This window comes from Aquarana catesbeiana, linkage group LG09 (genome assembly GCF_042186555.1).
Source record: "Aquarana catesbeiana isolate 2022-GZ linkage group LG09, ASM4218655v1, whole genome shotgun sequence".
NCBI lineage: Eukaryota > Metazoa > Chordata > Amphibia > Anura > Ranidae > Aquarana > Aquarana catesbeiana.
In genome coordinates, this window is record NC_133332.1 from 156,333,594 (window position 1) to 156,353,800 (window position 20,207).

The following is a 20,207-nucleotide window of genomic DNA, read 5'->3' on the forward strand; positions in this document are numbered from 1 at the left end:
TGGCAATTTTATATGCCAAGTGGAATTCTTTAAGCTAGAGAAAGTTTTGTGACTACTCTTGGCAGCCTCTGTATACCTTCCACTTTTACAGCTGAGCTTCCATAGAAGTATTGAGAGATAGCCAGATGTTTCATAGATATCCTCATCTGCCACATTACTTAAAAAGATGTCATCTTATTAGGCTTTCAAAGAACTGGGGTTACTGGTAAATTATGTGACACTATTTGTGCACAATACAAGGACAAACATTCACGTGTAATATACTGGCTCAGGCTCGAATGTCCCTGGACAGCTTTTTTCATTCCAAGCTTTTCTTGTCACACTATTATTAAGCAATTAAAGGGGTGAGGCAGCTAAACTCTTGAAACTTCTCGTTCTCTCATGTATGAGCCAGGTGTTCCAGTTTATACAGTATAATGTCCTCCCCCAATAGAGCAGTTAGCTTGACAATTACAAAACGTTCAGTTCTTGCTCTGTAATATAAATGAACTTCCTTTAATGTGATTCTAAACCTTCTATTTATTTTTTTAAATAATAAAAATGTTATACTCGCCTGCTGTGTGTAATGGTTTTGCACAGAGCAGCCCCAATCCTCTTCAGGTCCCCCACCTGTTCTCTTGGCTCCTCCTCTTTGGCAAGTGCCCACCATAGGAAGTCACGTCCTATGGGGGCATGTGTGTCGGCTGAATCCCCCGCTGCCTGCCTCTATAGACAGAGTTTGGCCCTGCCCCCCGCTTCCTTATCATAGTATTTGATTGACAGCTGCAGGAGCCAATAGCTATCAATCTGCCCAGTGAGAAGGAAGAGAGCAGCAGGAGCCACTACTCTCATGCACACAGTGCTGGATCATGATCAAAAAAAATAAAAAATAAATATCAAGAAACTGTTTTAAATTGTTAATATAAAATCTTGAAACTAAATCTCTATTATTTTTTGGCAATTACATTGTGTGGGTAGGTGTCTGCCAGTCACAAGCTGTGCCACGCCCCTCCAGCCTGTGTATTAAAATAAGAAGGTGATTTCAGTATAAAAGTATTCTTTCAATGGCAGCCATTTTCAGTGTAATTTGTGTTGTGTTGTGGTGTGGAGAGAGATAGAACAGGGCTCTGGTTAGTGCTATTAGTTAGTGCCCTATACTGTGCTATTTTGCTTCAATTGTTAGTGCAGAATATTTGTTTAGTGTCAGTCTACGGATAGTGTGAGTGTAGTGAGGAGGACCATCATTCAGATTTGCATAGTGTGTAGCTAGAGTAGGGACAGCCCAGATAGTTTCAGTGTAGTGTAGTGAGACCGTGTCAGTAATCTTGACATTAGTATATAGCTAGAGTAGGGACAGTTCAGATAGCTTCAGCGTTGTGATGGTTGAACACCGTCCGTTTGATTGCATTACTGCCAGTTTAACGCCATTTAGTTCTGTGTGCATTACTACAAGTTTAATGCTATATCGTTTTGCATGCGTTACTGCCAGTTTAACACCATATAGTTCTGTGCATCACTGTACGTTTGGCGCATTATATTGCAGTATAATATATTGTATCCATGGAGTGTGTCTGTGTAGTGTGAGTACTCAAATTAAAGGGCACCAAACACCTCTTTACATTGATTAAAGTGCATCTACGTACAGATTTCAACTTCTCCTTTACATTTGCTTATAAGCACCGCCCCCTCCCTCCCAATAATGTCTGGGAGGACAACAAGGAGAGACAGATGTTCCCTTGGCACTGTAAGGGGGCCAGCAACAAATATGTCCACAGGCAAAGGTGGACGTGGTGGTCAGTCCTCAGGCAGGGCATCATTTCCTCTGTTTAGTGAGTTGGCCCGTGCTATCCAGCCACAGCATGCAGAGGAGGTGGTGGACTGGCTTACTAAACCTTCCTCATCCTCTGTCACACAAGCAGAGACAAGTGTGTAGTCCCCTGCAGTTGCCAGAGTCGATAAACCTGCCTCCTTGAAGGAAATTCCAAGTGAGTGTGTACTTACACAGGGTGACAAAGTGGGTACACAGATAGTGTGCCAACGTCCCAAATTGGGCATATGAAAACTAAAAAGACTAAAAGAGTGGACTTTAATTGGCCTGGTTGGAATAATTTTCGTATCCTTTGTTAGTTATGTATTATTTAGGTTTCTCTTCTATATGTTGATAAACTGTATACTTATCGTTTTTTCATGTATATCCAATAGAATCTCTTATGCTCCTGAAGAAGCGTACCTCTACGCGCAACATGTCGAGCAAATAAAAGAATATTTATACCCGTATTCACATCCTGACCCACAATGCCTGCCTACCTACATCTCTAATGGGAACACTATTACGGGAATTTCGATTTCCACCTTTTCGGATACACTACTATATCTATGTATCGTACGAAGTGGTGTCAAAGGTTATGTGTGGGGTATAAAAGCACCAATCTCATGAACATTTTTTTTATATGTGTTAATTTGTATTAATTGTCTTTACCTTATGAATTTTGTATCCAATAAACCAATCCTATTATTTTTAGACAGTCTACCTGTGCGCCTTTAAAGTCCACTCTTTTAGTCTTTAGTTTTCAAACCTGCCTCCTTGTCCACATCTATTCCTGCCATAGCCCTAACATCAGCCATTGAGGAGACAGCTGAGTTATTTGACCACAGCATCAGCCACTTGCTCCTTGATGATTCCCAGCCATTATTGGATTCAGATGCTGGTTCTGAGGTTGAGGATGACAGGAACATGAGCCTAGAGAGAGGGAGGAACACTCGTAGACAAATTGGCATTCATGTTCCCCCAAGCCGCAGCGGATGATGATGATGAATGAAGATGAATGAATGATGATGGATGAATGGATGATGATGGATGAGACTTTGGTGCCAGATAGAGCAGAGGAGGAAACTGAAGGTGAGGCGGCACAACCCCAAGGAGGTCCGCATCAAGAAATAGTAGAGAGCAGCCACCCTATTCCATCACATTCTGCAGCTGTTATCTCCCGGCCCACTCCACAAAGCTCAGCTGTCTGGGCCTTTTTCAGCACATCTGCAGCAGATTGCACTGCTGCCATCTGCAAAGTGTGTCACAGGCACATCAAACGTGGCAAAAACACCATTTGGGTACCACATGCCTAACAAGGCATTTAACATCCAACCACTCAGCCTGTTGGCAAGAGCACCGAAAAGCCACACAAAAGGGGCACAAATCCGTCCCTCCTTACCCACTTCAGTCTGCCCCTGCGATACCGAGTCATTACCTTTCAGCAGCCTCCACTGACAGGGATGATGGTATAGCACAGGGTGTCCAAGGTCCTAGCAGCTCATCTACCAGAAGCACACTACCAGCTGTAGACTGTAGCCGGCAAATTTCTCTGCCCCATCTTCTGCAGCGGAAAAAATATATATATATATATATATATATATATATATATATATATACACACACACAGTCCCTGCCACCCACATTCTTGCTTTCATCAAGATTATCTCTATAGGGTTACGGTGGGTAGGCGCCACCAACACCCAAAAACCAATTTTAATGCACCTGTTACTTCTATCCAAAGTCAAAGTGACACCAGAATGTGTCCAAAAAATCTCTAATCTTGTTCCCAGTGCACTACATTGTGGCCTCATCATACACAGTGGCTCCCCAGCTGTTGCTGAGCAAAATAAAGGCATCTGCCACTTTACAGTTAGACTAAGGGGAACCCCCTGGCACTATATTGGAAGGAATTTCATTTTTAGGCTTTCAAAAAAAAAAAAATATATATATATATAATAATAATAATAATAATAATAACTGCTCATTTAAAAATTACGTTTTTCACAAACTTTTTTTTTATTGATCCATGTCCCCCAGAGCAGGACCCGGACCCCTATCACCACTGTATGCCCAATTACTTGCATTTAAGCCTTCAAAATGGGCACTTGATATTTAACGTTCGGGTCCTATTGACTTTAATGGGGTTCACGGCATTCGGAGGTTCTGGTCCGAACCGAACAGGGGTCCGTTCAGCCCATCCCTAACTGTCATATGCATTTTGAGATCTCTCCTTGTGGAGAGTCATTTTCTGGCAAGCCAACACTCTTTACTCACAGTGGTGGTTTTCTGTGGTGATTCCTTTGCTGAAAAGTCTGAATATTCCTGTTGGGAATAATATAATAATATATATACACACACATATATATATATATATATATATATATATATATATATATATATATATATATATATATATATATATATATATACACATATACATATACATATATACATATACACACACACACACACATATACGTGTGGACTTTTTGCTTGTTCTCTAAAAAGGGATTTCCTCTGTTTATCTGCAGTTATATACTATTTAATTTTTTTTCACTTGCATGTTATGTACATATGGTATTTTATGTGCTGCACTGTATGATTTTTAATTTGTGTATACCAAATATTGGTGTATTGTGCTAGTTACTTTGTGATATTGTTTAGGAGCCCTAGCACTTTTTTCTTTTGTCACAATACCATATTTATTAACAATTTTTAATTGTGTGGGTTTAATGACACTTTAAGGCTTTAGAACCTCTTTAAGCTTTGAATAAAATGGGGTAAATTTTTTGTCATCTGTGTTCTATTTGGGAGATTGTCTATGGGACAGGAAGTGAATGCCAATTAAGAAGTCAGAGAAAAATCTCTTCAAAATGTGAGGGAAATACTGTTACCACTGCAAAAAGTGATCTCATCCTACTCTATTTGTGTTCGAGCAACAACTTAAAGGGAAAGAAAACCTTAAAAACAAACAAAAACATGCCAGCAGGTAGGTACTTTTACCTGCTTTTTAGCGGGCACCTACTTTTAAGTATGTGACCTCTTTGCTGGTTTACAATTCCAGGTAAATTTAGGCAGGCTTGTACCATTATAGCAGGCCTGTTTGTTCATTTGGGATTTGAGTGGCAGGTAGTTTGTATGCGAGTCTCGGCCAATCATTCACTTGTTTGGAAATGCTCCGGGACTCTCATATAAAAGCTGGGTCACATGTTCTGGGGGAGAGTTTCCTGTTTGAGCTTGGAGAAGCCCAGCCTGGTTCCCGGAGGGGAGAGGTTCACCCTCCGGGGAGCCAACGGAGCCCCCCCTTGCAAGGAGGGTTGGGAACCGGCATCCGTGGAGGAGTAGATGACACCGTACAGCATGTAGTCGCTGGTGTCATTGGCCGCCCCTGCAGGGAAGGGAGTGTGCCAGTCAAGAGGAAAAGGAACAAAGAATCATTGCTGAAGAAGTAGCAACAAAGCGGAAGGAAACTGGGTGATCGATCGTTTGAGTGGTACATGGACTATTGATCATGTGAGTGAAAGCCCAAGGGAAGGGTACTGCCAGAGGCTGAGGGATGTTGGTATGCAAGTCAGTGAGACAGGCGGTGATGGCCTGTGACTTTGGGTTCAGCAATGCCCCGGGATTCCAATCAGTCAAGCGGGAGGAGTTATTCAGAGTGACTTTTCTTTAGCTCAACTTGGAAGTACCATGCAGATGGGAAGTAGTGGTAAAAAGGTAGCGGTAAAGCTGCAAACACACATATAGAGATACAGACTGTTCTTAAAAAGTTCTGCAGACGAAGAAGTTATTCAGAGTGACTTTATCGATTATTCTCTATCAAATCTACTTCTATCTTCCCCAATGAAGAAATCGCATAAAGTGATTTCATATTATCCGCAATGATTCTAGGTCCTTGCATGAGAGACAGTGAAAAGATGATAAAGCAACAAAAGAGCATCTCAGAAGAAATCCTTCTCCTATCCCAGTTCATGTTACTTAATAAAGCAAGAGAAAAATGCAATATGGACTGTTTCTGTTTGTATGGGCTGCGATGGGTCAGGTGGTTAAGGTGAATTACGGATATAATAATTAATCAGCCGCTCCTTTGAGGGTAAGCGCTACAGGTAGAAGAGATTTTACTTTCTTCTTACCTGCTAGAAAATGTTCCAAATCTGTACATCTGCCTCACCTGACTGCACGTCCCGGCTGTGTTTACATTTTAGTACTTCTGAGCTACTGAACAGCAAAAAGCATTCAGCAAATGAAATTTTGGGAAGCTTGAGAAGTCAGAATTTCTAATATCTATAGTTGATCCAGATCACGAACTCAAAATTATTGAGCCCAAAGCATTTGCTTGACAGCTAGCAGACTTTATCAGACCAAGAGGTCATATGTGGCAACTTACATATTTCCTCTCTTGACTGGGGGGGGGGGGGGGGGGGGGAGACTGGAGAAGAATTCTGGAAATGTTTGCTGTAGCAGCTCTCTAAGCAGATAGGAATTTGCCAAGAGAGATTAAAAGTGTGCACCAGTAAACCCCACATGTAAATGTGTTATCTGACACTGTGATTGGTATAACCTTGGACATTTATATAACTCTGCATTATATTATACACACAAAAGGAATACAAGGGATACAATGAATGCAGAACTCTGGTAAATCAAATGGATTTTTGCGTTAGCTCACAATTTCCATTTTGATACAATTGGCATAAAGGAGCCAAGCACAGCTATGCAAAGATCATTTACTAATAAAATCTAAATATGTTAAATGGAGACACTTCACCCCACTGATTTCAGCCTTGAAATGTTCTAGGCTTCCTGGAACCAAACATATTATTCTAGAGATTATGTCCCTTCTTGCACAACAGGAATAATCCTCCAGAGTATTCAAAATAAGAACCCTTGCTAATACCGCTTTCTTACTGTAATTTGCAGATGCGGACCTAATGGTTATAGGTTGCTGTCATTATGGTCGCATGGGTATAATGTGTATATATATATATATTATACACACACACACACACACACACACACACACACATTTTCTGTCCATGTGTGCAACTGAAATTGTTGTGAAAACCCAGTAGGACCTACAGAAAACATGCAGGCATCTCTCCTCCTCTTATTTTTTGGTTAGACATCTGCCCATCTATGGAAAGTATAATTCTTGTATAGGATAGACAAATGCAGAATGCTAGCAGAAGAAAATCAGGTCTGCTATAATTTTTTTTTTTGGTAAACTAAAAAAAAAAAAAAAAAAAGCCTTGTGCTCTAATGCCCCGTAATCTATTTTTCATGGAATAATTTCTTACTGTGTTTTACTGCCTTCTTGTAACATCCTCCACGAGTTCCCAAACCTGTCTTTTTTCTCCTCTATCTTTGTTTGGAACAAACAGTACATGTTGGTTGCAGTCATGCGCACCAATATATGCACACTACAAATCCCATAGTCTATAGTCCATCTCCGCAGCGAGTCTGTTTTATGGCCATTTACTCAATGATGTGAGTGAGGGATGCCAGAGAAAGTGGAGAGTCAACCTAAGTTTATAGTCCATATGGGCTACAATTGTTATATACATAAAACCTGGAGCGCTGTCAAACCGTTGGGTTCTGTGATTTGGTGTGACAAACTGAATTTTGGATCAGAACCCAGTGCAGGTGCCTAAACATTGAGGAAATGAAGTATTAATAAGAGAAACTGATGAGCTGAGCAGCGCTCAATGGGCTAAATCCAAACAGTGTTGTATGGACAGTAGGTAAACCATAAGACTACTTTCACGCGTGGGCTGGCGTCGTTTTAGCGGCAATATTCGGCTGATAATGTGGCGGTTTTAACCCCCGTTAGAGGCCGAAAAAGGGTTAAAATCAATGGGGCAGCTTTGCTAGCTGTTTGGCGGTGCTGCCCCATTGATTTCAATAGGCAGGGGCTCTTTAGGAGCAGTGTATACACCGCTGCAAAGATGCAGCTTGCAGGACTTTTTTTTACCGTCCTGCAAGCACACCGCTCCAGTGTGAAAGCACCCGGCCCCCTGGGGACGTCAACAACCCAGCCTGCAGTCAATTATGTCACAAGGCGGCAGGTCCATGCAGGGACGTCACTGGATGGCCCTTCCCCTTAAATATTTAAGATTTTTTTTTTTTTTTAACATAGGAATTCCCCACTCATGTAGTATCTTTATTCACGTTACACTTTTTTTTGGTGACTGGGTAGGGATACTATGTAACCCATACTCATTCACATTAGGGGGGTGGGATCTGCCCCCCCCGATTAAAAGGATCTTCCAGATTCTGATAAGCCGCAGACCCCCACAACCACCACCCAGGGCTGTGGGGGGGGGGGGGGGGGGAGGCCCCTCTCATTGTTTAATGAGAACAAAAAAAAAAAAATAGTATAACAAACAATAGTATAGAGAGTGTCCCATTCCTCAAAAAAGGTATCCCCTGTAATCTGCATACTTTTAATATATTTAAAGCCGACAACTTTCTTTATATACGATATACAGTATATGATGTATGCATTGCTCCCAGAACGTGAATTAAGAAGAAAAATGTTCCTATATTTTTGAATAGCTCAGTAAAAAAAAAAAAAAAAAAATGTCCCTTAGATCAGCCTTTTTCAACCAGCGTGCCTTGGCAAAATGACAAAACATTGCCACAAAAACTGTATACAAGCCAGTCTTTTAGTTACACAAATCCACAGGTTTTCATTGTACACCATTACAACCTTCCAGTCCCAGTGTCCTAACAACCAATGACATCATCCTTGTTTGCCCCTTACCTGCCCTTTTTCCATCAGCACTGGGGTCATACTAGCTTAGTGAGGGAGAGAAACTGAGGGAGAAGATAAACACTGGAATACTAGTCAGTAGCAGTGTGCTTTGGAAGAGTAAATCATCTCCAACTGCTGTGTTATATAAAACAGTTTTTTTTTTTTTTTTTTTTTTTACATTTTAGAATGGGATGCCTCAAGATTGTGCAGAATTTTAAAAGGGTGCCTTGACTGAAAAAAGTTTGAGAAACACTGCCCTGACATACAGTAAGTGGTGGTATCACAGTTTCCAAACACTATTATACAGTATCTAAAGTAATCCCGTGTTTTATGAATGGGTACGTCACATAGGGCCATTAACGCACTTTAGAAAATGAGGCCAATTAGGCAATTAAACTTGAAACTTTACTACAGGCCATAACCACAAAATGAGGTTTCAAACCTAAGCCAAGAACAGGCAATATATGGTTATTTATTAAACAAAATAACAGAAAAAGTGAACACTCTTATTGATAGTAAAACAACGCTCAACTAATTTGCCAAATATAAAATGACAGGTCCTCCAATCTGTATGACTGTTCTGCTTTAGGCAGCAGGTATAGCTGTAAATAGGGTGGAGGAAAGACTGCACCATTTCACTAATAGTTATGACTTTCTGGGTCATTATATATTAGTTCCTGTATTGTGGGACCACTCACTGAAAAAGGGACTATAAAAAAAACAAAAACAAAACAAAACTGACCGACAAGCTTAACTTTGGACAAAATGTGCCAACCAAACCCACTGTTGAATCAACAGTGATGGAGTATTGAGAGGCATCACTAATATGCATATTGTAACTAAAACTTGCAGGTTATCAAGTAATTACTGTATATAGGGTTGAAATTCTGTTATTGTGGCTTTCGGTCAACTAGATACAGTTTAAAGATGAACTTCAGGCAGAGATAGAGAGATCTATATAACACACATACTGTACATCCATACTCAGTTGATCTAGATCAGAGGTCAGCAACCTACGGCCCGCCGCTAAATGTCCAGCCCATCAGTGCACGTGATGAATTCACGTGCACCCGGCCCGCAGACATAACCCAAATATGCGAGCCTTGGCTTGAAGGGGTTGTACCAGGGTGATGCCTGCAGCTGCACAGATCACCCTGGTGGGCTTTTTTTTGGGATAACAACCGATGCGACCAATAAACCAGTCTGCTGTTATCCCAAGCAGCGGGGGACTCCCCTCCGCCACCGCCTTCTGCGGCTCGCCCGGACTCACCCACCCCAACGGGAGGCCCGAGCAACTAGCCAGCACGTCTGCCGGCTGGCCTGAGAATCGAACAATGCCAGAATCGGCTTTGATCGGGTCTCAGATCTAGTAACCCAGGAAGCAATGTCACATCATCACTTCCAGTTTACATTAGACTTAAAAGGCCACGTTAAAAAAAAAAAAAAAAAAAAAAAAAAAAAAAAATTACGACAGTATTCAAAAACAGCCAAACTTGGCGTTCTGAATGCTTTTAAGTGCAAAGGAGGGATTTGGGGTCTTATAGACCCCAGATCGCTCCATAAAGTGTACCTGTGACTGCCTATTACTGTCGCAAGGGATGTTTATATTCCTTCTGACAGCAATAAAAGTGATCAGATTTTTTTTTTTCCTCAAAAAAAGGACAGTGTATAAAAAAAAAAAAAAAAAATAAATTCTTATTTGTTTTAAAGCGCCCCATCCCTCTGTGCTTACACAGCTGGGGAGGGGGCTGTGTAATATGCAGAGGGGGGTTCTGTAATATAAAAGGGGTCCAGAGGTGTGGGGGGCCGTATAATGTTATGTTCATTTATTAGCAGGTGAATGCGGCCCTCTATGCATTCACATACATTGAATCAGGCCCTTAAGTGAAAAAAAGGTTGCTGACCCCTGATCTAGATACACAGTATATGCGCTATTTTATATGCCAGAAGGCTTGTATTTCTCTGTATTTTTGACATTTAGACAGCACAACCAGATTTGTTGATCCGCATTTTCTCTAATGTATTTGGAGAAAAAGATCTAGGTCACCTTCCTGTCCCTAGTTGGTAATTGGACAGTGAAGAAGCAGCAGTATACTGAATAGCTCATATCTCTGTCAATCTCCCCTCTTCTCCTGTCAATATGCTTCTTGCAAGCACATGTGCACTGCAGTGCAACTGACTGACTCCAAGCGCTGGCCCTCCCTCACTCAGTCCAAGTTCCTTGGCACATGGGGTTACGGAAAGTCAATTTAGAGTCTAAGGCAAACTATTCTGACTACCCAAAATTAAAATATTGTTTATAATGAATACATAATTATATTAAGCTATATTTTACGCCTGGAGTTCATTTTTAGGTTTTCTTCTGCTTCCTATTACTAAAGATTTGTATCAAAATCCTTTAATATTTAAGCCATGTTGCAATGATTATTCTGCGACAGGCAAGGCGATTTTTTTTTTTTTTATAAATATTTTTGTTTTCAAGAAAGAAAAGCAGTACAAATCATACATAAAAAAAAAAAAAAAAAAAGTATATTAAGGATACACAAATAGTTAAGAAAGGGAATAAATAATAAATCGAACAAGGGTAAATAACAAATGTACAAGAGTTTTTAAAAGGATAAATCATAAACTTAGAAGAGATCTATCATTTTGTGGTGAGATGTAGTCCATGGGGACCATGTTTTCTCAAATTTGTCTATATTAAATGGCAGCAAGTTTTTCATTGGACATAAACCAATTAATTTTGTTCCTGACCGAAGTGGAATTCTAAGGTTTGTTTAGCAGCAGTGAATATAAAAATGTCAAAGACGGAATTAGGTATTGGTAAAGTTTTTTGGTGTGAGACTTAATAAGGCTTCTAGAGGGTTTTTGGAAAAGTTTTTTTCTCCCCCAAAAGTAAAAAAAATGTTTCCCCCACCCCCCTCGATCGCAAGTGCATTCCGGCTTCTCCGTTTGCGGCCTTCGTTGGTGGGTCCCACTCACTGTCGCAGGTAGTATTCAAACCTTTTTGTATCATGTGCAATCTTGCAATTCGTTATGCTTCCTATCCTACATACCTTTCGTAAAAAGCCTGCCTCCGAGTTGTTGTCACTCACGTCCCGACATCATTCAGCACAGGTTTAGTACATTCGTAAGTTCCTTCTGCCAAACATACGGTTCATTTGTAAATCCAAGCCTCCGAGCCGCTATCGGTCGTTGTCCGATATCACTTGCCATAGCCTTCACTGATTATAAAATTCACTGTCCATGGGGTTGCCATCTCATCCATTTGGAGATGAGCATGTATTCTTTGTATGGGTTCTGTGGCTGACTGAGGTGGTAATTAGACCCACCTGGTGCCTTGTCTGCACTTGATTAGCCTGGGGGGGTTGGGTGGTTGGTAGGTGTTCGGTTTCAGAACAAGGGTTGGCATACACTCTTCAACCAATTCGTATCAGCTTAGATTAGATTAAATGTAATACTCCTTACTACTGATTCGTATCGGATTAATTTCATACATTTTACAACCGTTTCCTATCAGATACATTGCATACTTTCTACCGTTTCCATTCGTTGTTTCCCCCATGCCGTGTTTTTTAGTTCCCGCAGCGGAACTTACTAATAGTTTGTACACGGTTCTTCTCTCATTTATTTACCAAACCAAAAAAACTTTTCTGTGCATCATGCATGGCACCACACTCTTCAGATGTATTGCACACCCGCTCCAATTCAATGCGAACCCAGTAGCATAGTCACTGTCGCAGGTAGGATTCGTTACCGTGTTTGTCATGTCAAAATTCGTGGACACTCACAGTGTTATCCGAACTTACTAATTATTTGTACGTACTTCTCGTGTTCTATTTTCTACACCAAACCTTGTTGTTTTGCCTCCTGCACGGCATCACTCCACACCTTCCCGATATGTTGCACTCCAGCCATAGTCCGCCGCAAACTCACTCACATGGCCCACTGTTGCAAGTAAGATTTGTTACCACATTCTTTATGTCCTATCAATTCATTACCATTCGTTGTCTACCATATCATTCGTTAGTTGCCCCTACTTATTACTGCTTGCTTAAGGATATGGTAAGTCGCCAAAACCAGGCGTATCTATCCCTTTCTCAGTAACCCAATTCTTATTCGTTAAGACCATTGCAACCATGCAAATCGTCTCAGCAGCCTGACACCCTTGTTAAGGCCCTTGAAAAAACGCAACATCGTCCCAGCAACCTCTCACTTGTCAGAAAAAATTAATACAAAAAAAAAATACAAATAAATACCCCCTTTGTCACCACGTAATCTCAGCCCAGCAACCTGATACCTGTTGAGACCCTTGCAACCACGCAAAATCATCTCAGCAGCCTGACACCCTTGCAAATGCAATACCGTCTCAGCAGCCCCACACTCAGAGACCCTTGCAACCACGCAATACCATCTCGAGCAACCTCCCACTCATCAAGATCTTTGTGACCATGCAGTCTTGCCCCAGCAACCAGACATTCATTGAGACCCTTGCAATCCCTCACTCGTCGAGATCCTTGCAACCACGCAATATCGTCTCAGCAGCCTGACACTCACTGAGACCCTTGCAACCACGCTATATCATCTCCAGTAGTATAAAACACTCCGTGGCATGCACCTACATGCAAACACACCTCAGTGACAATCAGCCAAACATGCAACGGCACGCAGTTGGCCATTCATCTCCAGTGGCACGCGGGCCACTCATCTTTCACAGTCGCTCCCTGAGGTTAGTTCAGCCAGGGGCCAGGCTGGACTTTATCTACCCAGATAAAAAATAAAATAAATAAGAGAGGGAAGTACGTACAGTTCGCATCTTCACCAGGGTCAGTCGCATCACGAGATGAGACAGTTTATTTCTGGTAAAGTCACACCAGACCCACCGTCAGATGGTTATCCACCACCTCGATGATTCCCTGCTCACCAGGCACACCACCGGCAGATCTAGGCAGGTTGAGAATAGTGTTCAGCAATCTCAACGTGCCCATAGCTCAGCATAAAGTGGAAGGCCCGGCACAGTATCACCTTCCTATTCATCACTCTGGAAACTCATGCCATAGCCTGTCCCCTGACAAACTAACCCATACCTGGACAGTTATCCACGACTTCACTCGGTCACAAGGGTGCATCAGGAGGCAGTGGCAATCCTTACTAGGGATGCAGAAATTCGCGATGAGGATTATTCCTCTAGGACGGTCCTTAATATCATAGCTTTTAGTTTCTCACACCAGTGCAAGATCCAGACCAAGTTCTCAAACTAGACCAAACAGCAGTAGCAGACTTAGCTATGTGGGACAAGTTCTTCACCCGCTGGAACGGCATTTCAATGTTTATCCTGGCAGTGCCAGCCGAGCCACCATAGGTAGTCACCGATGCCGCAGCCTCCACGGGCTTCGCGGCCTTTTTTCGGCCACCACTGGTTCGCCGAACCTTGGCCCCCAGAAATTCTCTTAAATTTCTGCTTTCGCCTAGTCTTCATCACTCTTCGAGCTGTATTCCAGTTGCCCAGGTCTGGGACCACACTTGAACAGGACGGTGCTCTTCACCACGGACAATCAGGCCAAGGCCGACATCATCAATAAAGGTAGATCCAAGTCACTCCCCATCATGTCCTTCCTGTGCAGGCTCGCATAGCTGTCACTCTGTCACCAGTTTAATATCTCCTGTAGATTTATTCTAGGCAAATGCAAAATCGCAGCTGATGCACTGTCCCATTTCAACCTTACTTTGTTTTTCCAGCAGGAGCCGACCAAACAACTACTCCTGTCCCACCCTGGTCGTTGCCGATGATGGACTGAAGTCGCATCTCGCCAATGCAAAACAGCTCATTAACCACTCCTTGGCACACAACACACTGAAGGCCTATCGCACTGCTTGGAACACTTACAGTAAGTTTTTAGCCTTTTGCCCCGGAGTAGCCATAGGCGACGTTAGACACGTCTTAGCCTTCATATCGTATTGCCGCACACAGCTGGCCCTCTCAATACTATCATGCTATACCTAGCCGGCATTCAACATTTCCTGTCCTTACAGGACCCCAGTAAACCGTCAGTATTCTTGGCCCATGCAGTCAAGTCCCTCCTACAGAAGCACCAACCCGTAGCCAGTAGCAAATGCCTACCTATCGCAAGTGCCCTCTTCAGGGACATGTCTGAAATCCTTACTTGTTCTCAGTTTGGGGCTTTGCTCAGCCTAGTCATCCAGGTGGCCATATACCAGGCCTTTTACGGTTTCCTATGACCTAGTGAATTTACCATCAGTGGCTCCAGCAGTCAGACACGGCTCTGATGCCACCTGACTCGCTTTCCGAAGCATTACACCCTTCATCTCACAGTCTAAAAAATGCAACAAACCGGCCCCGGGGTTAACATCAACCTGTTGCAGACTAACAACGCCTGCTGTGCCATCTACCCAGCCAATCTGATGGTAGATCGTTGCTACCCTTTCTAACCAGCCCCTGAGTGGTATCCAGTTTATCAAGCATGTCAGGATCCTCCTAAGCAACTTGGGCTTCAACCCCAGTCACTCCTCTGGACATTCCTTCCGGATCAGAGCAGCCTCAGCTGCCTTCCAACATGGAGTACCAGACCACGTAATCAAGAAACTAGGCCGATGGAAGTCCGCTTGTTTTGCCACATACATCCCAAATCCTCAGGAAGAAATGGCGCAAGCCTTTACCAAGTTGGCTCAAACATAAGAATCAATTAAGAGTTATTTCCCTGAGTCTTTTTCCCCTTTTCTTGGCATACTGACCAGACCACCAAAGGTACACTTCAGGTCTATTTATTTTGTAAGTTGTCACCTGTTTATGTGATCCACATCTCTCGCTTAATAAATTTTATTTATATATAGATACACACACACACACACACACACACACACACACACACACACACACACACACACACACACACATTAAAAAATATAAAAAATGAAGGAACACTAGAGTTGTTTAAATGCTACAAAGAATTTAACAGAATATGTAAAAAGGAAATCAAGGGTGCAAAAATTCAAAATGAACGACAGATCGCAAAAAATAGTAGGACAAACCCCAAAAAATTCTTCAAATATATTAATAGTAAAAAGGTCATGTCTGAGCATGTAGGCCCTTTACAAAATAATCTAGAGTGGGTGACTGGGGACAAGGAGAAGGCTAATTTATTAAATACTTTCTTCAGCTCTGTGTATACAAAAGAGCATGGGGACGCTCATGTCCATAATGGGGGTGGTATTGACACAGCCCCCAATGATCCACAATGGCTCAAAAGGGATATGGTCCAGAAATATTTAGACAGAATAAAAGTGGATAAAGCACCTGGACCTGATGGCATCCACCCACGGATCCTAAAAGAATTGAGCTCTGTAATTTCAAAGCCATTGTATCTAATTTTTAGGGACTCATTAATGACAGGAATGGTACCACTGGATTGGCGCAGGGCGAACGTGGTGCCTATATTTAAAAAGGGATCAAAGTCTTTACCAAGTAACTATAGACCTGTTAGTTTAACTTCTATAGTCGGGAAGATACTGGAGCGTTTAATAAGAGACCACATAGACGAGTTCTTGCTGGAAAAAAACATTTTAAGCAACAGACAGCATGGATTCATGAAAGACAGAAGTTGTCAGACAAACCTGATTTCTTTTTATGAAGAGGTAAGTAAAACCTTGGACAGAGGGGTGGCTGTGGACGTGGTTTACTTGGATTTTGCAAAAGCGTTCGATACAGTTCCGCACACACGGCTCATGTGTAAGCTAAAGTCTACAGGGTTGGAAATATCAGTTTGTAAATGGATAGAAAACTGGCTAAAAGACAGAATTCAGAGAGTAGTGGTTAATGATTCTTACTCTGAATGGTCTAAGGTTATCAGTGGTGTACCCCAAGGTTCAGTGCTGGGACCCTTACTCTTTAATATCTTTATAAATGATATTGGGTCTGGGATCAAAAGTAACATTTCTGTCTTTGCAGATGACACCAAGCTATGCAGTGGAATAACGTCCTTACAGGATGTCTCCAATTTATAAGCCGACCTCAATGCACTGTCTAATTGGGCAACTATGTGGCAGATGAGGTTTAATGTTGAGAAATGTAAAGTTATGCACTTGGGGGCTAAGAATATGCATGCATCATACATTCTAGGGGGAGTACAACTGGGGGAATCCATAGTGGAGAAGGATCTGGGGGTTTTGGTAGATCATAAGCTCAATAATAGTATGCAATGCCAAGCTGCGGTTTCCAAAGCGAGCAAAGTTCTTTCTTGTATTAAGAGAGGTATGGACTCCAGAGAGAGAGATATCATTTTGCCCCTGTTCAAATCATTAGTAAGACCTCATCTGGAATATCCCGTTCAGTTTTGGGCACCAGTTCTCAAAAAGGATATCGGGGAACTGGAGAAAGTGCAGAGAAGGGCAACCAAACTGATAAGAGGCATTGGGGAGGTCAGCTATGAGGAAAGATTAGAGGAACTGAATTTGTTCACTCTTGAGAAGAGGAGAATAAGGGGGGATATGATCAACATGTTTAAATATATAAGGGGTCCATATAGTGAACTTGGTGTTGAGTTATTCACTTTACGGTCAACACAGAGGACAAGGGGGCACTCTTTATGACTGGAGGAAAAGAGATTTCATCTCCAAATACGGAAAGGTTTCTTCACAGTAAGAGCTGTGAAAATGTGGAATAGACTCCCTCCAGAGGTGGTTCTGGCCAGCTCAGTAGATTGCTTTAAGGCCTGGATACTTTCCTAAATGTACATAATATAACTGGGTACTGACATTTATAGGTAAAGTTGATCCAGGGATAATCCGATTGCCTCTCTGGGATCAGGAAGGAATTTTTTCCCCTGCTGTAGCAAATTGGAGCATGCTCTGCTGGGGTTTTTTGCCTTCCTCTGGATCAACTGTGGGTATAGTATTGGGTATATTGTTTTTTAGTTTTTTTTGTTTTTTTATGGTTGGACTGGATGGACTTGTGTCTTTTTTCGACCTGACTAACTATGTAACTATGTAACTATATATACACAGACAGACCAACATTGTAACCTCTAATGCATTTATTTGAGATAGTTGGTTTAAACTTGGCTAAACGAACCAAATACCATCTCATGAATAATATGATATGTAACTGGATTCTATGGCGGCAGTATTAATAGAGCAGTGGGAAGTAGTATACCAGATTTGTATCCATTGTTCTTCTTTTATAGTTTTTTCCAAGATCATTTTCCCATTTTGTCTTACATGAATGAGGTTTTGTTTTATCGAGTATAGATGAATAAATCAGAGAGAGAGAGCGCGCGCGCGAGAGAGATAATTTTTTTATTACAAAGTATCTGGGAAGTTCTTGATGAGGTAATTTGAGAGTTTGTTTCATAGACGAAAGACTTAATACTCCAGGAGGGAGTTTGTAAATTTTATAAATATATTTTTTAATCTAAGTCCACCATTTGATATGATTAGAGGGGTTCATGGAATCCTGGTAAAATCGGGTTACGTACGATTGGTAATAGGGGCGCATAAGGGGACATAATTACTTCTTAATTTGTTTTTATCCCAATTTAAACATAGAATGTTTGATAATGGGGTTATCAATATGTTTTCTAAATTTAAGAATCCATAGAATAGGATCAATGGATATAGGGTCTGAATAGTTATTGTAACCTATAAGACGAGATATTTGAGTAGCTGAATAATAACTGGAAATATTGGGAACAGCTAGTCCATTATTTTTGTTTGGAAAAGAGTTTCTCTATTTATTCGGGGTTTGCGTTTTTGCCATATAAAAAGGAAAATACTGAATTTTGAATTGATCTTAGAATATGGGAAGGAATATTAATAGGAGGTACTCTAAAGTAATTTTGGTGAAAAAAAAAAACAAATTTTTATAGATATTATGCATCCTAAACATGAAATTTAATAGTTTTTCCATGTCTCAAAAAGAGATTTCAAGTGACGAGTAATAAATGGAAAATTAGCATTATAAAAAGGAAATCATAAAAGGAGGAGGCAATTTTAATGCCTAAATAAGACAAGGCAAAGTCTTCCCAGGGAGAAAGGAAAATGTGTTTTAATATGAATATCAGCATTTGACATATTCATGTTCAGGGCTTTAGATTAAATATTATTAATATAAAGACCAGAATTTTTTTTAAAGGCAACTAGTTCTAGATTTAGATAGTAAGGTGGTCAATGGTTTCAAGGGTTGTTATAAATAAAATATCATCAGCAAAAAGAAAGATTTTATGATGATAACTTGCAATATCTAAACTTTTAATACCAATGTTATTTTTCATCAAAATTGCAAGAGGTTCAATTGCTAATAGAAACAATAGTGGGGATAAAGGGCATCCCTGTCTAGTGCTTCTTTGAAATTTCCAAATGGGGCAATCGAAATCCAGCATATTGTACAAATGCTTTTGGTTTATCTTAGAGAGAATTAATCCAGTTGCAAAAGTGAGGACTGAAGCCCCATATTTTTAAGCAGGAAATGTAAGTATGGCCAGAGGACCATGTCAAATGCTTTCCTAATATCAAGGGATAAGAGGAAACAAGCATTTTTTAAGCTAAATGAATAAGATGTAATATTTTGTGAATACGATCACTTGCTTGTTGTCTAGGCACGAAACCTACTTGGTCTTTACTAATTAATTCATTAAAATTCTTCCAGTGTTCAAGCGAATCGCTAAAATTTTTGCAAGCATTTTAGCGTTGTAGTTACGAAGAGAAATAGGGCGAAAGTTAGACCCAATAGTATCGCAATTTGGTTTAGGCGTCATGCAAAAAGAGGCAATAAATTTATCTGAATTTAATGTATTACCTTGTATTAATAGCATTATAATATGTGGATAATTGAGGGGCAAAAAAACAAAAACTAATTTTTTATAGTAAAGAGCAGAAAGGCCATCTGGACCAGGTTTTTTTTACTAGTTTTGAGAGATTTAATGGCCAAAAGAATTTCAGGAACAGAAAATTGAATTGAAAAAAGAGGTTTTGGAATTGTGGGTAGGTGTATAGATGAAAAGTAGTTTTCAGCCAGTTTATCATCATAAGTGTCTGAGGCTTGGTAAAGATTCGATAAGTGTTAATTTCTAGAATCTTAGAAGGATTACGTGTAAATGAATTTGAGCGAGTCTTAAGATCGATTGGTTTAAATTTATGATCAGTTTTACATAATTTATTAGCCAAGAGAGTATGTGGTTTATCATTATACATATAGAATTTATTTTTTGTCCAATTGATATATTTTTCAGATTGTGTAGTTAAACATAGGTTAAGTTGCGTTTGAACATCGGATAACTTATTAAATAATGATGCAGAGGGATTTTTTTTATGTTGGTTAAGCAGAGTATTATATTCTTTTTCTAGATTTTTAATTATGTCAGTGTTTTCTTGTGAGCTCACAATTTGTATGATTTTCACCACATATAACTGCTTTATGTGCACTCCATAAAGTATTGTTAGAAATGTCTGGGGAGGTACTGAGATCAAAATATTCTTTTAGGGATATCTAATTTTTGAAGAGAATAATCAGGTTTATTTAGAAGAGAAAGCAAGGTGAATCAAGACAACGCATCTACAATTGTTCCTAATGGATGTCTCTCCCACACTGGTAAAAAGCTTCAGAAAACTCGATCACAAGCAGAGGAGCATCAGTGATATTTTACTGGTTTG

The 20,207-nt window shown here is 40.7% G+C and overlaps 1 protein-coding gene across 2 annotated transcripts in view; it reads right to left on the reverse strand.

The window, feature by feature from the left end:
* Positions 1 to 20,207, reverse strand: part of RNF128 (ring finger protein 128) — a 218,685-nt gene that overhangs the window by 49,000 nt on the left and 149,478 nt on the right. The window lies entirely within an intron of this gene.